Genomic DNA, 18,472 nt, shown 5'->3' with positions numbered 1-18,472 from the left:
AGTCATCATGTGGTAGTTGGAAAAAAAAATAGTCAAAATAGTCTAGGAGTTATATCTTAATTTCAGAAATGATCAGAGTAATTAGAAGTTGAGAATGTCATTGAGATAACTCAGACTTTTTGGAAGTTTATTAATCAAAAGGTGGAGATGAGAGGGAGAAAACAGCACAGTGTGTTCAGTAGTATAGAATCATGAGCTACAAGTAAATTACACAGAAGATCTATTTTTGTAATAATACCCATTTCTAATTATTTTTTACCTTGTGTCTACAGCTAAAAGTGGGTGTTGGTGTTGGAATCAAATCAGATTTGCTTTCTCTGTCAGTATAGTTTGTCTGAGTTAATAAAATTCTTCTTTCCCCTTCCCCCACTAAGAGTTTGTGTAATTCTCATGTTGCAACAGACCCATGTGTAAAATCAGAGTTGGTTCTCTATCACTACTGCACAAATTAACTGCTGTTCTTATTGAGCAATTCACCTTTTGGTTCTCCAATCAATACAAACAGCTTGGTGTGGATGCTGCTGCCTCCCTCCATTGCTCTCTTTATTTTCTGTGATTTCTACAGTAGATATTGCTTGTCATGGACCCATGTCCTGGATTCCTCCTTGTAAAAGAAATCTCTCCTAAGTGCTTTCAAATCTGAAGCAGCATCATGTGAGTTGATAGTTATGCGGAAATACAGTAGAAAATACTATGTTTAGCCAGAAATTTTGCTTTTTATTTTTAAATGAGGTGTTGACTTTTATGAACGTATTATGTTTGGCAGATTCCTTCAGGACTGTGTTTAAAATTTTTGTCATTTTTACTTTTTCCTTTTCTTCTTCCTCTTGATGTTCAACTTGAAAACTATCACCACTTGCATCATTTCCAGACTGAGCTGTGGTTTGTCTAGGAAGTGAAAATGAAATGCTTCTCAATCGGAAGTCTGATCTCCATATGGTTTTTCTCAACATTAATAAGACATTAACAAAAAATCATCCCCTTTTGTCAAATGCAGAATGTTTGACTTTCATATCCACTTTTTAATTAGAGAAACATGTCTGAACCTGGGAGATCAAGCAGTTCACAGACAACAAGTTAATCCATCACAAGTCTAACAAATCCACATCTAAAAATAGTCTCAATGCTATCCCTTGGTCAGTAACAAGCATTATATTGTTATAACTTTATTATTAATCTTCTTTTCCCAGTAGTAGTCACCTGAGATGTCTTCATCAAACTGGACATGACCTGGTTAATGAAGCAAGGGTAGGAAATATAATATTAGCCCTAGCCAGCAGAAGAGAGAAGTAGCAAAGTTTTATTTATCTTTGCTTACATTAGACAAAATAGTGTTGAGATATTTTGTGAACAAATCAAAATGTTCTCTGTTAGACACATTTACAGTTTCAATATTTTTACCCTAAACCACTAGAGAAGCTTATAGAGAAAAAAAATTATTCAAAGATTTCTTTATTGGGTTTGTTGCTTGCTGTTTGATTGGAAAGAAATAAGATTGGTCTATTTTTATTAACTTCAAAAAAGAATATTAGTCTGCTTGGATAGTCTTCTGCTATCCCAGAAGAAGACTAGAGCACAGCTAAGAAGAATTTCTAGAATCAGTGCAGTGAATATTAGTGAGAAAAATAATTAGTGAGAAGCAGAAAATATTTGAAATCCCTGTTCATCCATGACAGTTAGCATCTCATTAGATAGCAGGTTAAGACCTTGGTCACAGTAATACCTTCCAAGGTGAAGTAAATGACACAATGTGTGCATACTGTGCAACTTCTTGCTAGACTCCTCTGAAAAGAAGCTAAGATCACTATTTGAGCTCTCTAGTGTCCCTTTTCTAGCAGCATTTATCTCTTTCCAGACACCATTTTTGAACACCCTTACCACCCAGGTAGACTTTTTCTATTCCTTCTTTTTCTATTCCTAGAATTTTCCTGACTCTCATACTCTTTATGGCTGTCTTCTGATTCCTCCTGCATTTTATGCCCTATATCCTTTCTCTTCAGTGTTTGCCTCTGCACTGTGTGGTCACATTTTTGTTCTACATTCAAAAATCTCATCTCCTGTGTCAAGCTTTTTAATTCCATAGCTGTTTACATATCAGTGGTGAAGGGGCCATCATACTTCCTGAGAAAAGTACACCTTTAATGGTCTGTAGCCATGTGAAATAGTAAAATTCTTCTGTGTGCTTGCCTAGGCTGTAAGCATGCTGCACTTAAGCAAAAGGACTCCAGGCATCACATCAATAACATGAAGAATGCAGTGAGTATTTTGGTTATTTGAAGCAGATGTACAGATTATGAGAAAAAACACCCTCTAACCAAAATCAAGAGTAAATGCTGTGAAAATTGTGAACACAGAATGTTGGCAACTCTTGAATGTTACAGTTTTGTGAATCTTTCTACTTGTTAGAAACACCATCACTATGTCTCCAGAGATTTATGTGACTCTTGTCTCTTTTTACTCTTACTGGCTTTTCTTTGTCTTTCATATTTGAGCCTTCAGAAAAGTACATAATAAAATTCATCCCAAATTGCTAAGATTTGCTTGGTTTCACATTAAATGATACAAAACCTCTGTTTTCGGCATGATTTCAACCTGAAATCATAAATCTGCTCACAGTCACTCAGCCTAGGATCATGAAGAAAATTTTAAAGGGTCCAAATGGAGGTTTCATAATTAACCTGTCAGCAGGTTTGGATTTCATTACAAACATTTGAACAGTTCTTTTAAAAAAGCATGCATGAGCAACTGGCCAAAAGACTAATCACAACGGAGTCATACTGTCACCAGAAGGAAGACATTAATTTTGTCTACTGATAGTGGAACAAAATGCTAGTCATATTCACCACAGGTCTTCTTTTTTGGACAGAAAAAGTCATTTAGTGGTGCTCAAGATTAGCATTTTGGCAACTAGAGTAAAAACTTGCAGAAAGTTTTTAACAAACTTAACCAAACACAGCACAGATCTTACACTGTATAAAGGCCCATGAGAAGGTAATAAATGCACCAAAAGCTATCAAACCATGAGCAGCTGTCTGTGAACCTAAAGAAGACAGCAGGTTAATGTCATGTGTTGAGAACTGCCTCCTACAGAATTAGCAGAAGCCATAAAGGCTGGAGCTCCTCTGTCCAAACGTTCATGGCTTTTTGATTGGTATTGAGCAGAGCATTAAAGAAAGAATAATTCTAAAGACTTTTCTCTGTTAAGAGCTATGCTGCCATTTTTTAAAATTAACTTTTTAAGAAAATGACAGGACTGTGAAGGCCAAAATAGCTGATATCATTTAAAAATGGGGAGATTATTAAACCCATGAATAGAATTTGAGAAATTGTCATGAAACTGCAGCATTCTTGCAGACATATTCTCCATGCTCAAGATATATGACAGGACTCTGGGCACCTATGTGTAATATATCTTAAATGACTTCCTAGAAAGGTCTTGCTAAAAATACTGCTGTCTGTCTTCATAATTGAATGGCTCTAATATGTGCCTTTTAAAATGCTTATGCCCAGAAATTGTACTAAGGCTACTATAGTTCCAGAAGTTTCTTACATGTGAAAAAATATCAACTGTTTTAATGTGATATTGATTATAACATGATATAGTAATTCACAGTGTCCTTATGAATTTTTATTTATTTAATGAATAAAGGGAATTTAATTTAAGATATTTAATTTCTTTTATACTTTTCATGCAACACAAGGAAATGTATTTCTCTCGATTGAGAATTAACTATTCTTAAGACTTTATGAGTTTCTTTGAAATACCCATGTACTGTTTTCCAGTCCTTTGCACTGGGTATTTAAGTAAAATATTGGAAGAAGGCATGATGGTTTTAAAGAAGAAGGAAAAATCAATAGGCAGCTACTTAGAGTATTGCAGTATGCAGATAAGCAGCTTTGCTAAGTCTGAACTTTGCACAGCAACATCAATACAACTTGTAGAACAATGAACTTCAATACAAATGCTGTGGAGGGAGAGTGGGGAAATGTCTCTTATAAACAGAGCTGTAATGGTGTTAATGCATGTTGACAAGAGCCTGCTTGAGTAATTTACTGTGTTCAAATACTGTGCAAACCAATTCTTAGCAATAACTGCTTCAGAAAAAAGTCATGGAACGGATGTGGCCTATTTGTGTGAAATGCAGCCTTCTACCACTACAAAACTGACATGTTTAGAAAAGCTTTATTTCCACAAGGTGTATTAAGAGAACTGGGGTTTTTTAGTTGTGTAGAATTTAAATGTCTGTATTAAAAAAAAAATAAATTTCACAGGTTGTAAATATTTCAGTATAAAAGATGTGAAGTATTTTGTGAATCATAGCTTCTTAAGTGTATGCTACAAGGATTATATTGGCATGTGTCCTGGATATCTGCATTACACTTATGAGTGGTGAAGGCATGACTAAGTTATTGATTATACTAAAGAAAGGATGTGGTGAGTCTAAGAGTTTTAAGTACCTACTCCTTATGCCTCAAAAAATAATTCATTGCATACCTGGCTATTCATTCACCTTTCTAAAATGCAGTAGTGACAATGATCTAGCCTTCAGGCTTTCCAAGCACTGAGTGGGGCTGAAACTGTAATTCCAGATGGAAAAGACAAATACTTCTGTCAAATTTCTAGGTTTGTTGGGAAGGCTGGCTTCTAAGACTTTCTTGGGCAACCCTTTGGAGAACTTCAAGGGATCTTTTGTCCTCACACCTGTGTCTGGAAGGTATAATTAATGCTTTGCCAAACTCCTGGTTTCTTATTTCTGGGGAGCATCTCGTAGTTGTCTTACTGAGTTTTTCCTGTCTTTTACTATGTGTACAGAGGATTAATACAGTGCTGGAGACTGGCTGGTTTGGGTCAGTCAAACAAATTGTTAAAATAAGCACTGATCCCTGAACTAGTTGCTAGAAATTGGCTTCAGGAGGCTCTTAGAGTTCCCGTAGCTGCTGCCCCCTTCTCTGTAACTTGGAGTGCATGTCTGTTGTTGGGTGGCAATTGGGTGGACAATTGTTTTTCCCTGCCCTTGTTTTCTTACTCCTCAAGTCCACTTGCAAAATCAGATGAGGAATCAACCTCTGGTTGAAATATCAAGAATTAATTTTCATTGAAGGAAATCCTGGATGTTCTGGTAATGTCAATATTTATATTTAAAATGCATAGCTAGAAAATCTAAGGAAAATATTATAATTAGGGTTAAAAACCAAAGAGTATAAGTATGGGAAGCAATGATCTCAAGAGTATGCCTCTTGACATTTCATTGCAACATAAGCAATTTCAGATACTCTCATTTAAACGTTCAGAACAGTTTTAATATCTCATTTTTAGATAATTGTAACTTTCTAAAGATTGCATGATTTCATACATTGATCTTGACCCAGAAAAATACCACCAACTTTTTGCAAGCAGCCTTCAGTGTACAAAGAAAAAAAAAAGGCTATGGCGATGTAAGATGCCTGAGATCAGATCCAGGAACACACCTTGGTAAGTTTTTCAATCCTTGCAGGTCATTTATTGCACCATGACCTCAGGGAGCACTAAAGATTACAGTTTTTCCAGCCTGATGTCTCCCAAATATCACTTAAAAGTTGTGCTATTCCAGAGCACTTTTATTATGCAAGCCCCAATTCAAAATGCTGCAGATTTGTGTTAGTTTTGTTTGTTTGTTGGGGCAGTTTGTTGCTTCTGTTTAGTTTTGGGTTTTTTAAATGTGTTGTTAAGAACAATTTATCATAAGACCTTTTAAACTGAGATGATGGTATTATAGAATGGCCAGCTACAATTTCAGCTCTGTCTTTCCTATACTGTGATACCTCTGAGTCAAACACATTAATCGTACATGACAGTCAGCAAGAATCAAACTGTTCTTGTTGCCCTTCTGTCTTTGCTGGATACTTAACAGTCTATCCAAACTTTAATGCACTGAAATGTTTACTGTGATATTTCTTCATGGACTTATCAAGAGCTGGTATGTTTGAAATACGCACTAAAATGGCCAAGATGCTTTTTGCAACGTTTGGAACCCTTTATATCCCTTTCTTTTGGGGATCTGAATTACATAATTTAAGAGAATTTTGAACTATTTTAGTATTTCTGCTTCTAGTAATGTTGTATGAATATTTTTGCTCGTGGTGTCTCGGTTAGCATGGAAAATATCTAACTTCTCTTGCCTCAACACAGTTTTTTCAGCTAGCTGCCTAAATTTTGGTACTTATATTTGTCTCACTGATCCTTGTTAATGGCACAAGTTAAAGCTGACTGTATACTTTTTCCCTAAAGGTGAAGCATTCAGCTGCAAGGAAAACAGCCAGTGGGAAAGCCACACAACTCTATTTGCCCAACAGCAGCAATGCTGTGGTACTTCTGCTCAAAATTCCACTTCCATGCATTTTGCAGGTCTTTTCAATGACAATGAACCAAGATACTGTTACTGTGCACTTTGATTGTTTCCTGCACTCTTCTTTCCTGTAGTGGGAGGTGTAAATCTAAATGTGACTTTCAACATTCCCCACTCTGTCTGCTGGGGATTTTTTATTTGTCACATCTCTGCCCTCTCTGACTACAGTGATTTGTTTCTTTTCTGTCCTTCTGAGACTAATGTTGTGTGATGTTGATTTGAAGAACTGGTAGAGAGGCCAGTCGTCCATTTATCTCAGGGAGGACATTGGAACTAAATCATTACTGAGCTGCTGAAGTAAAGGAATTGCGCAGGAGCTGCTCAGTAGGGAGGACTGTAGGCTTGTTCCCAAAACAGCCTGTCTTACTGAAAAGTAACTGCTGTGTGAATGAGGCCCTGTTCATCATCCAAATAAGTGAAAAGACTGTTCTCTGATGCATCTTAAGTGCTTACTAACATGAACCACTCAGAAAATAGGGTGTATATTTACAAGGGAAATCAGGGATCATTTCTGATTATAATTTTTTCTTAATTCACAATCTCTGGACACATTTGGAAAAGCTCTACGTCATGGATATCAATTTGCAGTTTATGAAGCTGTGATGCCAAATGTAGTGTTTCTGCAGTAGGTCATAATTCAACATTCTAAGTACACAGCAGTGTGCTGTTGATGCTCAGCCCCAAGAGAGGGGGTGGGCAAAATATGTGAATCTGATTTCCAGGACTGACTTCAGCAAAGGGAAATGTAAATAAACTGTGAGTTTTTATATCTTTCACAACAAGGGTTGCTTCTCTCTTTATTCCTCTTTTCCTGTATGGGAAATAGGGCTTCTTCTGCATATTGCTGCATGCCATCCTTTCATGTTTCCACTTCTAAAGATTTTTTCTTCCAGATATTTCATCTATTAGGTTTGCATATGCATTATTATTTAATCCCAAGAAAGAGAAAAGTGTTTGATTTTCATAGTTTTGAGTTATGAGTGTTGTCATTTTGGGGCATCTACTTCCCTTTCGACTAGGAAATGAAGTTTCCAAAGTTTACATGTTCAGTTCCTCTTTGCAAACTTACTGAGTACATCTATCTCAGACGCAATTATATTTTGAAGAACTACTTTTTCATATAGAGGAGAATAAACAGCAAGTAGCCAATGATTTATTTTGCCTCTTGAGCTTCAGTGCTTGAAGATATTTGTTCTCTGGGAACAATGACTCAGGTAATGTAACTGGAATTATTAATGAGTTATAGATGATGTTAAGCTCTTTTTATTCTGTATTAATAAGAAATAAAATGACCAATGAGACTTTTAACAAATGTATAAGCATAAGTTTAATTCCCTGAACTTCATGTGAATCAACACTCATTCACAATTAACATATGACAAAAACATTGAAATTTGGGGTTCTAATGTCAGAAGATTAAAAATAACGTTTCTGGTAACATAATATCTCTTCAGCAGTTTGGAAAATGGACATGTAAACATGCTAAACATATTTAAAAGATGTGATGCCAAAGGATTATGATGAAATGCAAACCTAATGCACAGGCTTGGTTCACCAGCATTGGCTTTTGTATGTATCAGCAAGCTGAGTCAGATTTTGAAGACATTTAACTTTATGCTTATTCTCTTGAGGTTTTGAGGGCTGGTTTTGGGAAAAAAGTGAAATATTGTTTTTAAATGTGGTCTCAGTACTTAAATGTTGTAGGACATAGTAATTTTAATTTTACCATCCACATTGTTCAGTAGTGTTTTTCATACTGCGTTTGCTAAGCAAATTCTACCTGTGATAAATGTGAGCAGTGAGGCATGGAAAAATATTCAGAATTTGAAACTTGTTCTGCAATGATTTCCCACCTAATCATCATTATGTTTTTTTGAGAACTGTCTCTGAAATGGAACTCCCTATACAGGCAGTCACTTATATGCATTACTAACTCATGTTACTTGATTTTTGTGATTTTTCCCAAGATAAGAAATTGGGGCAGGGACATGGCTGCTTAAATTTTATTCAAACTAATCAATCAGAAAAGAAAATGAAGACATTATTAACATTCAAACTGCATTTTCACATCCCACAGACATGTTTTTTATTATTATGACTAACTGTGTCAGCAGTCAGACTAGACATAGACTCATTGCCAATTAATATAAAAATTCCTTTCTTTGATTTACTGGGAGAGACTGAAGGGACAGAATTGTTTTATTTTAGTTCATGCATTTCCTTTCCCCAGGCTTCACCTGATTGAGGTATTTGCTCTCTGTGGGTCAGTGTATTTTAAAGTTATTAATTACTTCACTCCAATCTATGATACTTAATTAAAGCTTTAAACAAAAATAAATTGGTTGTGTTTGGTGAAAACGTTGTCAGTCAGCTGGGATTTTAGCAACATAATAGAGCCGATACATTTGTTTTGTTTATAGCGATACTGGATGACCTTGAAGTGTTCATCTGGCCAATGTGGACTCTTTAAGATAAGAACCCAATTTCTTTTCTTCTCTTTACCTGGGTTAGGATTAACAGTCTGCATTATCAAAAGGATATTAGTACATGACAAGCCTACAGATATTTCTTGCTTTACTTTGCTTGCTGTCACTGAGAGCCAGCATGAAGGCACTGTCAGCAGAACTCCTGTATTTGACTGCAGCTCTGGCTGAACAAAGATGGTAGCTTTAATTTCACCTTCCAAGGTCTGTTATTGCATTTCTTAAAGTTTCATTGTGTGACTGACCGAAAAAATGCTGTTGTTCTGTTGCTCTGAGAGGCAGAATTCTGAAATGAAAAAGTTATTAGATTGAAACAGACATTTTCCTGCATCCTTAGAACAGAGAGCAACCAGATTAAGAGTTAGGTATTAAGCTCTTCCAACCCTCTCTCCTTTGCTGGAATGATTAAAGTCCAGAGGACTTTGTAGCTGGTATCGTTTAAAACCAGCTGGGCAAGTAAAGCATTTTCAACATGCCACAAAATATTCTGCCCTTTTCTAGACATCAGTGATAGCTACTCTATTTCTATACTTTTCAGTTGCCAGCCAGGACTAGGAACACATGTTCTTTCTGTAATAAAAATAGAAACATTTCAGTAAATAACTCTATTATAAACTACATTTTTATCCCAAATTCCACATTTAGGCAACATACCATGATGTCCTAGTTTTTATCCAGCTGTTTCTCTAAGGTTAAGTCTCTGTGAACAGAACTTGCTTTTGATATCCTAGAGAGACTTTTATACCTTTTGAAAAACATAGATGCTCTGTTATCTTTGGAATAAGTACTATGGTCTTGTGAGGTGCTTCTTGCCATCTTCCTCCCTTCTGTAGTACAAATGCTCTCCTTTAAAGGCAGCATCTGGGCCAAAGTTTTCTCCAGCATATATAAAACCAAATGTTAAAAATGAATTTTAAAAAGGTCATTGTTTGGGCTATGAGTGCCAATCTGATATAGATGTTACTCAAAACTGAACACAGGCAAATGCCCTTTTGGCTAAGATCAAATTTAGCTCTCGTTTCATATCTGATTTGTCTTACATTTAGCATTTTCTAGGTTAAAGCTTTAAAAATGGTATGTAATTTTCAGTAACTTTTTTGTGCTGTGTGCTCTTGAAGATCTGGGCACCAACTCTTGAGATGTTGTTAGGTCTATGTATTCACTGTAAGTTGAAAACTCTTACAACACCAAACAACCCCAACATGCACTAGTCTGTAAAAAATTGCATGGTACCACAGCTTGCTATCCTGCTGTTCCTGAAAGACAAACCTTCTCCTTGTACCCTGATATTTTCTATGTGTATGATCTTCACACTCAGAACACTCTGGAGGTTCAGATTGTCAATATGTACCTTGCTGTTGGAAAATGCTGTCTCCAGGCTCCCGGGACTGCTAATGCTCAGGAAGCGGGCTGAGCTGAAGCACTCACAGGCACAGAGGAAATACTAGGCAAGGAGCTGAAGGAGGAAATGGAGAGACAGAAAATGCATGAAATTATTACCCTCCAAGTCATATATTTGTGTCATGTGGAGCCCTTTCTGCACACATTTGGCAGGCCCTTTAGTGGAACCTATAGCTCTCTGGCAAGAGGAGAGGCATAATGTCAATTTTCTCAGTCAAAGAGCCAGTTTAGTGGAGCATGAATTTGCAGTGTACCTGAAAGGGTAGGCATGGATATACAAGCAGAATTTCTTGTTTATATTCCCATTGCGTAAGAGAGATTTTCATAGAGATTTTATTGCATTCAGCAGAGATTCCTAACACAGGAAAGTCTTGCACAAGGTATGCAAGTCCATGGCTTTATTGTATACCTGGCTGAGTTACTGAATGTTAAATCTTGTGTACATGGAAGCACTGAGAAAAGATGCACAGAGACACATAAACCTAGCTATGTGTCTCTGTGCATCTGCAAATGTTTCTTTGGTGTTGAGAATATAGTCTGCTTTATTTTTAAGAAAATATAGGAAGTTGGAAAATAATAGAAGCATCATAAGTAAGGAAAAGCAGGCAGTATGCAGCCAGTCCAGAAAAATGAAACTCCTGACTGTGAGAATTTTTTTAAATTGTGAGATATTTGTAGTGGTTCAGACTGTGCAAAACAGATCAATAAATTGAAAAGCTGTTGTTCACCAAAAGCTTGATCAGTTCAGATTTGCAATTATCTTTGATTCAGTAATTACATAACTCTGGATCCTTTCTGCCTGTTACATCCTCTGACAATTACTTTTTGTCCCTTAGTGTCACAATGTCATATCTTAAATTAGTTGATAATGACTTTGCTAGGGTAATACCTTGCATTTTATAACTGGTTTCCTATTTTGCGTCTCTAGTGTGGACCTCATGACACTGTGTAATGTTAATAAACTCCCTTCAAATTTGGAATCTCTACCTGTTTAATACATAACAGTGGCATTTGAGTGTTTATGAATGTCATAACCCAAGTGACATGTAACAGGGAAACATAACTGAGGCTGTAAAAAATTTGGTTTCATTAAATATCTTAGATATCACTGGGACTTTTTATTATTTGATGCAAGACCTTCAGAAGGCCTAATTTAAACTGCACATAGGTAAATTTTCTTAGTCATTTTTCCCATGTCCATGCAGTCAATGCTTTACCTTTTCAAGACTCTCAAACCAGGGAAAGAGTTATGAGCTTATAAAGATTAATATCCTCAGCATATCTGAGAGAGTCACACGCAGAGGGCCTCAGTTATTTTAAGTCCATACTTTTGTCTAGAAGTAGTAAAGCTACTGTGAGGAAGTTGGTTATTATGGGAAGTGGATGCCAGTGGACAGCAATGTGGGTAAAGGTGTTAGCAGAGCAGCATGGCCAGGTATTTTCTCCATCCCCAGGGTGCAGGAGCAGCACTGTTGCTGGCCAAAGGCTCAGGTGAACTGTCTGGTGTTAGCCACGTTCTGGTTGCTGGCTTTACAAATCCCACTGCCTTGACAGAGGGGTCAGTCCTCTGAAGGTGCTGACATATGATAGGGGATGCTGACATTACCAGCGCTCCCCTAACAGAAGGCAATATGTGGGTGTGAAGTGGGCTTAGAGAACATAAGCTCTGTACAAACACCGTGCTCTTTCTGCAGGTTAATCAGGTCTTTAATAAAAGACCATGAAAATGTCAGCAGTCTGAACAAATAAACCAGAATTGTAACTGAGTGTTCATTCAAACAAAGAAATAGAAACCCTTTTTTTATTAATGTTCTTTGCACAGAGAGAAAATGGATTACAATTCCACTTAGAAAATGTATATTTTAGAAATATTATCTATAAATTTCATAACAAAACTGAATGTACATTACACATTAATCTTAAAGAGATAATCACACTTTAAGCCTGCAGTACTAATTTTTTAATGAAATTTTTTTATTGGTAAACAGATTAAATAAATAGAAGAATTAACTAATAAAGCAACCCTTGGTACAGGATTAATTGAGAAAAGGTAATGACAGGAGAGAAAATATGATAATTTTTGTATAAACAAAAAGCCAATCATTTATACTTTTGGTCAGAAATATAAAATGCCCTTTAGCCAACCTTTTCTTGCAGGTAGTGGTGAAATACAGAAATTCAGAAATATTTTTCTGAATACTGGATGATGAGACTGAATGGTGACTGGCCTTAAAAGATCCCACTATTGTATCCTGTATTCTACATTAGATATAAATAATTATATTTCCAGTTAGTATAATTTATATGATACTGTTCTTGAAGGAGCTGGGGGAGGTTTATGTGTTTTTTTTTCCTTGCTCTTCTTATAACACTTCTCTCACTATTTTTAAAATACTGTAGTAAAATTTCCTTGTGCTTCTTACCTGTAAAATAAGGTTAATATAATGACATATCATATAATTATTGGAAAGTAGATTGAAAGACAGGAAAACTATACACTTTTTACACTGCGGATAGGTGGAAATACAGTTGGTAAAACAAGATGGATTAAATTGCAGCAAGGAAAATTCACATTTAGTATACGGAAAAACATCCACTCTTTAATGTGGAGGAGATGAAGCATTGGAACAGAAAGCCTAGCCAGACCTTGTAATTTTTATTTCTTTCAAGAACTGGTAAGACAAATATTAGGAATGGCAGTCATGTCTGATCTTTCTCTGGAACTGGGGATCGACTGTGTAACCTTTGTACAAGAATGAGTGTGGAAGGAATCATGCATCACCTATCTAAAAAGACTGATGAGAAAGTCAGTATGCACTTCATCATTTTTCACTGTATGAAATGGTTTCTGCCTTTTTTCTTTCTTCTTTTTTCATTGTTTCCAGATGAAATGGAACTGGGTTTCCTAGGTTCTATCATTCTGTGGATGTTGTCAAAGTTGCTCATACCTGCAGAACCATGACCACGTCTTCTGGATCCTCCATGTGCTCTCAGATTTGCCTCTATTTGCATTGTTCAGCTGGAGATAAGGCTAAAAAGAAAGATTTATGCTTAGTAATGCAAGGTTAAGTCTAACTGACATCTTGTTTTGTTAAGGCTTCTCCTCTTTTATATGCTCAGCTCTAAACTGGTTTTTTTTGTGTTTTTTGACACAGGTGTGGTGTAGTGCCATCGTGTGGATTCAGGATTGGTGGAGGCAGAAAATTGGCTTGAAAGACAAAAGCAGATATGGGGTGAGTGTGCAGGTAGTTTGAATCACCACAGCCAAAGAAATGACAGTGTTACTCTAGATTATCAAGTTCCAAATAGCCAGTTCTCCAAGATTTCTTGAATAGTGAGCATCATTCAATCCAGTAAACTGTAGAAGTAACAAAAATACATAATAGTAATCTAGAATTTGTCACAAGCAAAACTTTAGATTAAGAAGAATTATTTGTAAGTGCTCTTCTCCTTTCCTAAATGCCTTTTTTGTTGCATATCTATTATGCTTATTGCATAATCAGTGTAACTTTTTTTGAAAAAAAGTTTTGTTCTTTGCATGTTAGTCTCCTAACAAGGCTCAGCAGCATAAATAGTGTTGATTATGCCAGGACAGTGGAGTCCAGAATGGGACAGAAAGAAGAGATGCACAGAACAGTTGTAATGGAGACTATTAACTGTTTTTTACATGGAAGCAACTAAGTCTGGAATGGGGCTTTGTAAGTAGTCCCCTGAACTGGACCATATTTTGCAGAATCTATTAAAGAAAAAGACCTAGAAGAGATCACCAAGTGGGCCGTGAATTAACATATAATGTGATACATTGAGTTGTAATTGCCCATGGAAGACAAATGCTTTATTTTTTGCCATGTAGAAAATAGCAGTGCATATTTTAAAAATTTGTAATGAGTTAAAATAACAGTCTGGAATTCATACAAAGACACTTAAAACCCTTTAATGCCGACATGGTTAAATGAGTAATCTGCTGTTGTGTAGCTAATTCAGCTTGCTGAGTTTGGACCAAAGCATAAGAAAGTTTTCAGCACCATTAGTCTTTGCAGAAAGGTGTTTGAGTGTCTAACAGAGTTCCTGTTGGGTACTGTCACTGCCATTGAACATATTATCCAGACATTAATGTTGATAGCTTTGCCAGTGTGTTTATGAGAAAGGCCAAAATCTGAAGAGGCACAGACTAAACTAAGTCCTTCCTTCCTTCCTTGTTATGGCCTTGATACTGTCCGTGAGTAGGAAACCTATGATTACCTCTGCAGTGCCTGTCTTATGGATTAATAGCAGAATTTAGCCTCCCTGCATGTTAACATGCACTACTCTCTCAGCAGCAATAAATTCACACAAAGGTACCAGCAGTTCACCAAAAACATTGAGTCCTGTGCTCTTTTGTTTCACCTCAGGTGCACTATGCCTGAGATTTCATATGAGTGAGTCTCTTGATGACTAGTACATGACAGAAGCCACATTACTGCTTTAATTACTTATAATGAAGGATCACGGGATGGTGATGTCATCATTTAAGGCTGCCTATGTCTAAGTGCACTGCCAGGAAGAGGAAAGTTGAATGATGATTTATGTACCTTGGACAAAATTCAGGTAAAAACCACTTCAAAAATGTTAATTATTTGAGGTCATTTTCTATTATATAGGATCGGTTCTTTAGAATTTCTTCCAGGTTAATAGTGTTCAGCCTGGGCTGGTTTCACAAGAAAAAGCATCCACTGTGTGGGGGGAGGGAAAAGAAAGAGACAAAGGGTGTGATTTATTGATGTGCACTTTGCTATTTGTGACTAACAAAGAGATGGTTCACAAATGTCTCAGACTCAAAGCTGTGATCTGTCAGAACTGCTGAGCTGGGGAAATACTACCACTAAGTAAAAATAGATTGGTCAGCAGTTGCCGACTTATCTGTAAGCAGGTCATCCCATACTATCTGCATGTGCAGCAGGCAAGCCATTTTGCTGGGTTAGGAGTAAGGTAACTTTGTTGCTGTGTTGTGTGTATCAATTAATGGTTTTAATTAGTTACATCATTGACTAATATAAACCCTCTCTGATTAATTGATTTTTTTTTTCTGATCTGGCTTACACTTGCTTTACTATGAGGTGATTTTTCATTTGAAATAAATACTTTATTATCAAAGTGCAGAAGGTTTTTGTCACTTCTGAGGGAGTGGAGGAGTAAAAGTGTGCAGAGGCGAAGGAATACTGACATCTGTCTGGAAAAAAGATATTAAAGGTACTACTGATCAGTGTTAGTCCGATAAAAAACATTTGAAGGCTCTGTGAAATAGTTGTGAGGGTCCCCACATTTTTTGAAGTCTACTGCCACTTGCAAAAAAGCAACCTTTTTCAATGATGAAAGGGATTTGGTTTAATATTATAAATATTTAACACTTCTCCTATGCTTTGTGATAATGTTGATTGTGTAATCTGTAAATACTCTTATATTTACTAAACAATAAATCTAATGCTTATTTGCAGTTTTCTTAATACCTCAACTCCAACACAGTTATATGAACATCATAGAATCAGAGACTACTCTGAATTGGAAGGAACCCACTCTTAGCCCTACACAGGACATCCCTAAGGGTCACATCATGTACCTGAGAGCATCAACCAAATGCTACTTGAACTCTTGAAAAAGCAAACTGTTATCATGGGTAGTTATGTGCATATGAATTTGCTCATCATAAGCCTGAGGCAAGCTTTGCTGTGGTTAGCAGATCCCATCACAGTAAACAAATGGTGGCATTGACTTGGCTCATGAGATCCTAATCCACACATGTATGTCATTATAGCTCATGATAGTATCTCTGGAGTGGTAAATACACTCTGTGTCACAGGAATGAGATTGTAGAATGTCTGGAAACACTGGAAGAGCATCTTGAGTGAGTTCACCAAGACGTGCAGGGGAAATGGATTGAGTTGTATAGTACATGTTGGGCTGTAGGACTTTGGAATGCTAGGCTGGAAAGTGTGACCCTTGAACAGGAGCCTAAGCAAAACAATTTCTCCTGGCATATGGACTAGGATCTAGTTTTATTTTTCTTCATCTCAGTGGCTTTATACTGTAGAACAGTATAAAGCAACAGCATTGAATAACTTTCTGTTCCAGTGTCTGTCATTGACCATGCTGACTATTTCCCTTGATTGAGAAAATGTTCCTGCTTTCTTGCTTCTGTCTTGAGAAAAATGTTTTATTAGACCCAAAGTACCAACACAGTAATGTGACTGAAGTTCTCCAATGACTATTGTGGGCTCATCTGCAGGCCTACAAGTCTGACTAACACCTGCAGGATCAGAGTGAATTACACATTTATGGTTTTCAGAGAATAGAGCTTTAATGAGAATACATCAAACTGACTTAAGATGTTGCAGCCCAGTAACTGATTGTCAACCAGGCCATGCAGTGGGTGTTTAGTGGTAATTGTACATTGCAGGGAATGAGGAATGTACACAGCTAAGCTGACCTGGGGCTCCCTGCCAACTTCCAGCAGACAGGTAAAACTTTCCTTTGTCTCCTCCTCCTGTCAAACACTGTGGTCCTGGTCTGTATGTACTGACTCTGAACTCTGCTCCCAGCTAGTGACTCTGGACAGCTCACTTTGTATCACAGATCACCTTTGGGGTCTCTAATTGCAAATGTGTTTTTCAATGACTCCCTTTTGAGATGAATAATAATAATGGTAATGGAGAGCATGTGGTTAATGTTCATGCAACACTAAGAGAAACAGACATGAGTTATTTCCATGAACAACTCTGTATTTCTATTACAGAAAGATAAATCACAAGCTTATTTTGCACTGGAGCAACAAAAGTAATCTAAGAACTATCATGTTCAAAAAGAGCAAAAAGAACTATTATGTTCTTCTAATACTTGCAGTGAACTTTTTTTCTGGCATCTAGATAGAAAGTAGTTGAAGTGCTCTTCCTGCAGCAACTATGCAAATAACAAATACTCCATGCCTGCTAAGATATCATAGCTCTGCTTTTTGGTACCTGATGGTTTGAATGCCTGTTGTTAGCCAAAGGTTCTTGAGCCAGTAGCTAATGAATTGCTTTCTGCAAAGGAAGAACATTACAGTAATTCTAATACGTGTGCAATATTTCCAGCTAAGAGTCTTTGCTAAGCTTTAGATCACCCTTATGCAAAAGCAGTGAAGCAGGTGATGTGCAAAAGGGAAAACTGTCACTGCCAGATCCTGTGCTTCAGAGCATGTCCACACAAACACTGGAGACACTGAGCAGCTGCCTCAGCCAGACTCTGAGCTAAACTGGCTGGTGACAAAATCACTGGGTTTATTCACTGGAGCCCAGTGCAGCTGATGAACTCTCTCCTACTAGCTGTGGAGTCAGCATTTTTACACTATTCAAGGGGACAAACATTGAACAGGAGGCACATTCTATTTGGGGAAAACAAATTTACTCTGTTGCCTTTGCCTTTAAACTCGGTCAAGAGTCCTGTCCCAAATGTTGCAAGCTCTGACACCTGGGACTAGCCTTAGATGCTGACTAAGGAGATTGCAGGCTGACCCATATGTGAGCTGCTTGCTGATTTGTACTGTATCATGGATGGTAGCAAAGCAACTTTCCCAGGTTCATTGCCCAGCTTGGAGCAATAAGGCCACTCCTGTGGGCTCTATCAACAGCAGCTCTGGGCCACTCTGTTCTGTGACTTGTAGCCAGTCTGTAGCAGCCATTACCAAAGTCTAAATATAATGTGGGCCTGGGACCCTAATTTCCTCAGGAAGCATATCCTGGTGAGCCCTATACAGGTAGGACATCTTAAGTCAATCCTGACATTTCACTCAACATTTGTGCTGGAAAGGTGGCTGTTGGACAGGACACTGACAAGGACTGAGCTTGTCCTGCCCTGGGGGTGTCCTCCTGAAGAGCATTCACTGCTCCCGTGCAATGATGCATGTCCTTAGTTCAGGTCCCTCCACTGTGCCTCATGCAAGCCCTTGTGCTTTTATGTCTGTGTTACACAGTCTTCAGGGAAGCGCTTGAACACTTGGTTGCAAAAGACTCATTAGCAGACTGAGAAATTACACAGAGAAGTACAACAAAATGTAGACAAGAAGAATATGAACCTCAAAGTTCAGGGAGGAAGTTGGAAGTACAAACAAAAAAAAGTTCAGAGGACAAACCTTTAGTGTGATCTCATAATGGAGATGTTTTGAATTCCGACTCATGTAGGATTGTGTAG

At 37.2% G+C, this 18,472-nt stretch overlaps 1 protein-coding gene and 1 long non-coding RNA gene across 3 annotated transcripts in view; one reads left to right on the top strand and one right to left on the bottom strand.

Moving 5' to 3' along the window:
* Positions 1-18,472, top strand: part of RET (ret proto-oncogene) — a 228,755-nt gene that overhangs the window by 121,232 nt on the left and 89,051 nt on the right. For both annotated transcript variants that reach the window (XM_064430306.1, XM_064430307.1), the window contains exons 7-8: positions 13,426-13,503; positions 14,662-14,857. The gene's annotated coding sequence lies outside the window, so the exon portion shown is untranslated. The remainder of the gene's footprint in view (positions 1-13,425; positions 13,504-14,661; positions 14,858-18,472) is intronic.
* On the bottom strand, positions 8,748-17,884 carry LOC135306417 (uncharacterized). Its single transcript, XR_010367225.1, has 4 exons — positions 17,263-17,884; positions 13,219-13,301; positions 10,221-10,325; positions 8,748-9,155 (listed from the first exon to the last, which is right to left on the bottom strand). It is a non-coding gene; the product is annotated as an uncharacterized LOC135306417 (long non-coding RNA).

This window comes from Passer domesticus, chromosome 8, assembly GCF_036417665.1.
Source record: "Passer domesticus isolate bPasDom1 chromosome 8, bPasDom1.hap1, whole genome shotgun sequence".
NCBI lineage: Eukaryota > Metazoa > Chordata > Aves > Passeriformes > Passeridae > Passer > Passer domesticus.
Note: the sequence above shows the minus strand (reverse complement) of the source record. Positions and strands in the feature narration are given on the sequence as shown.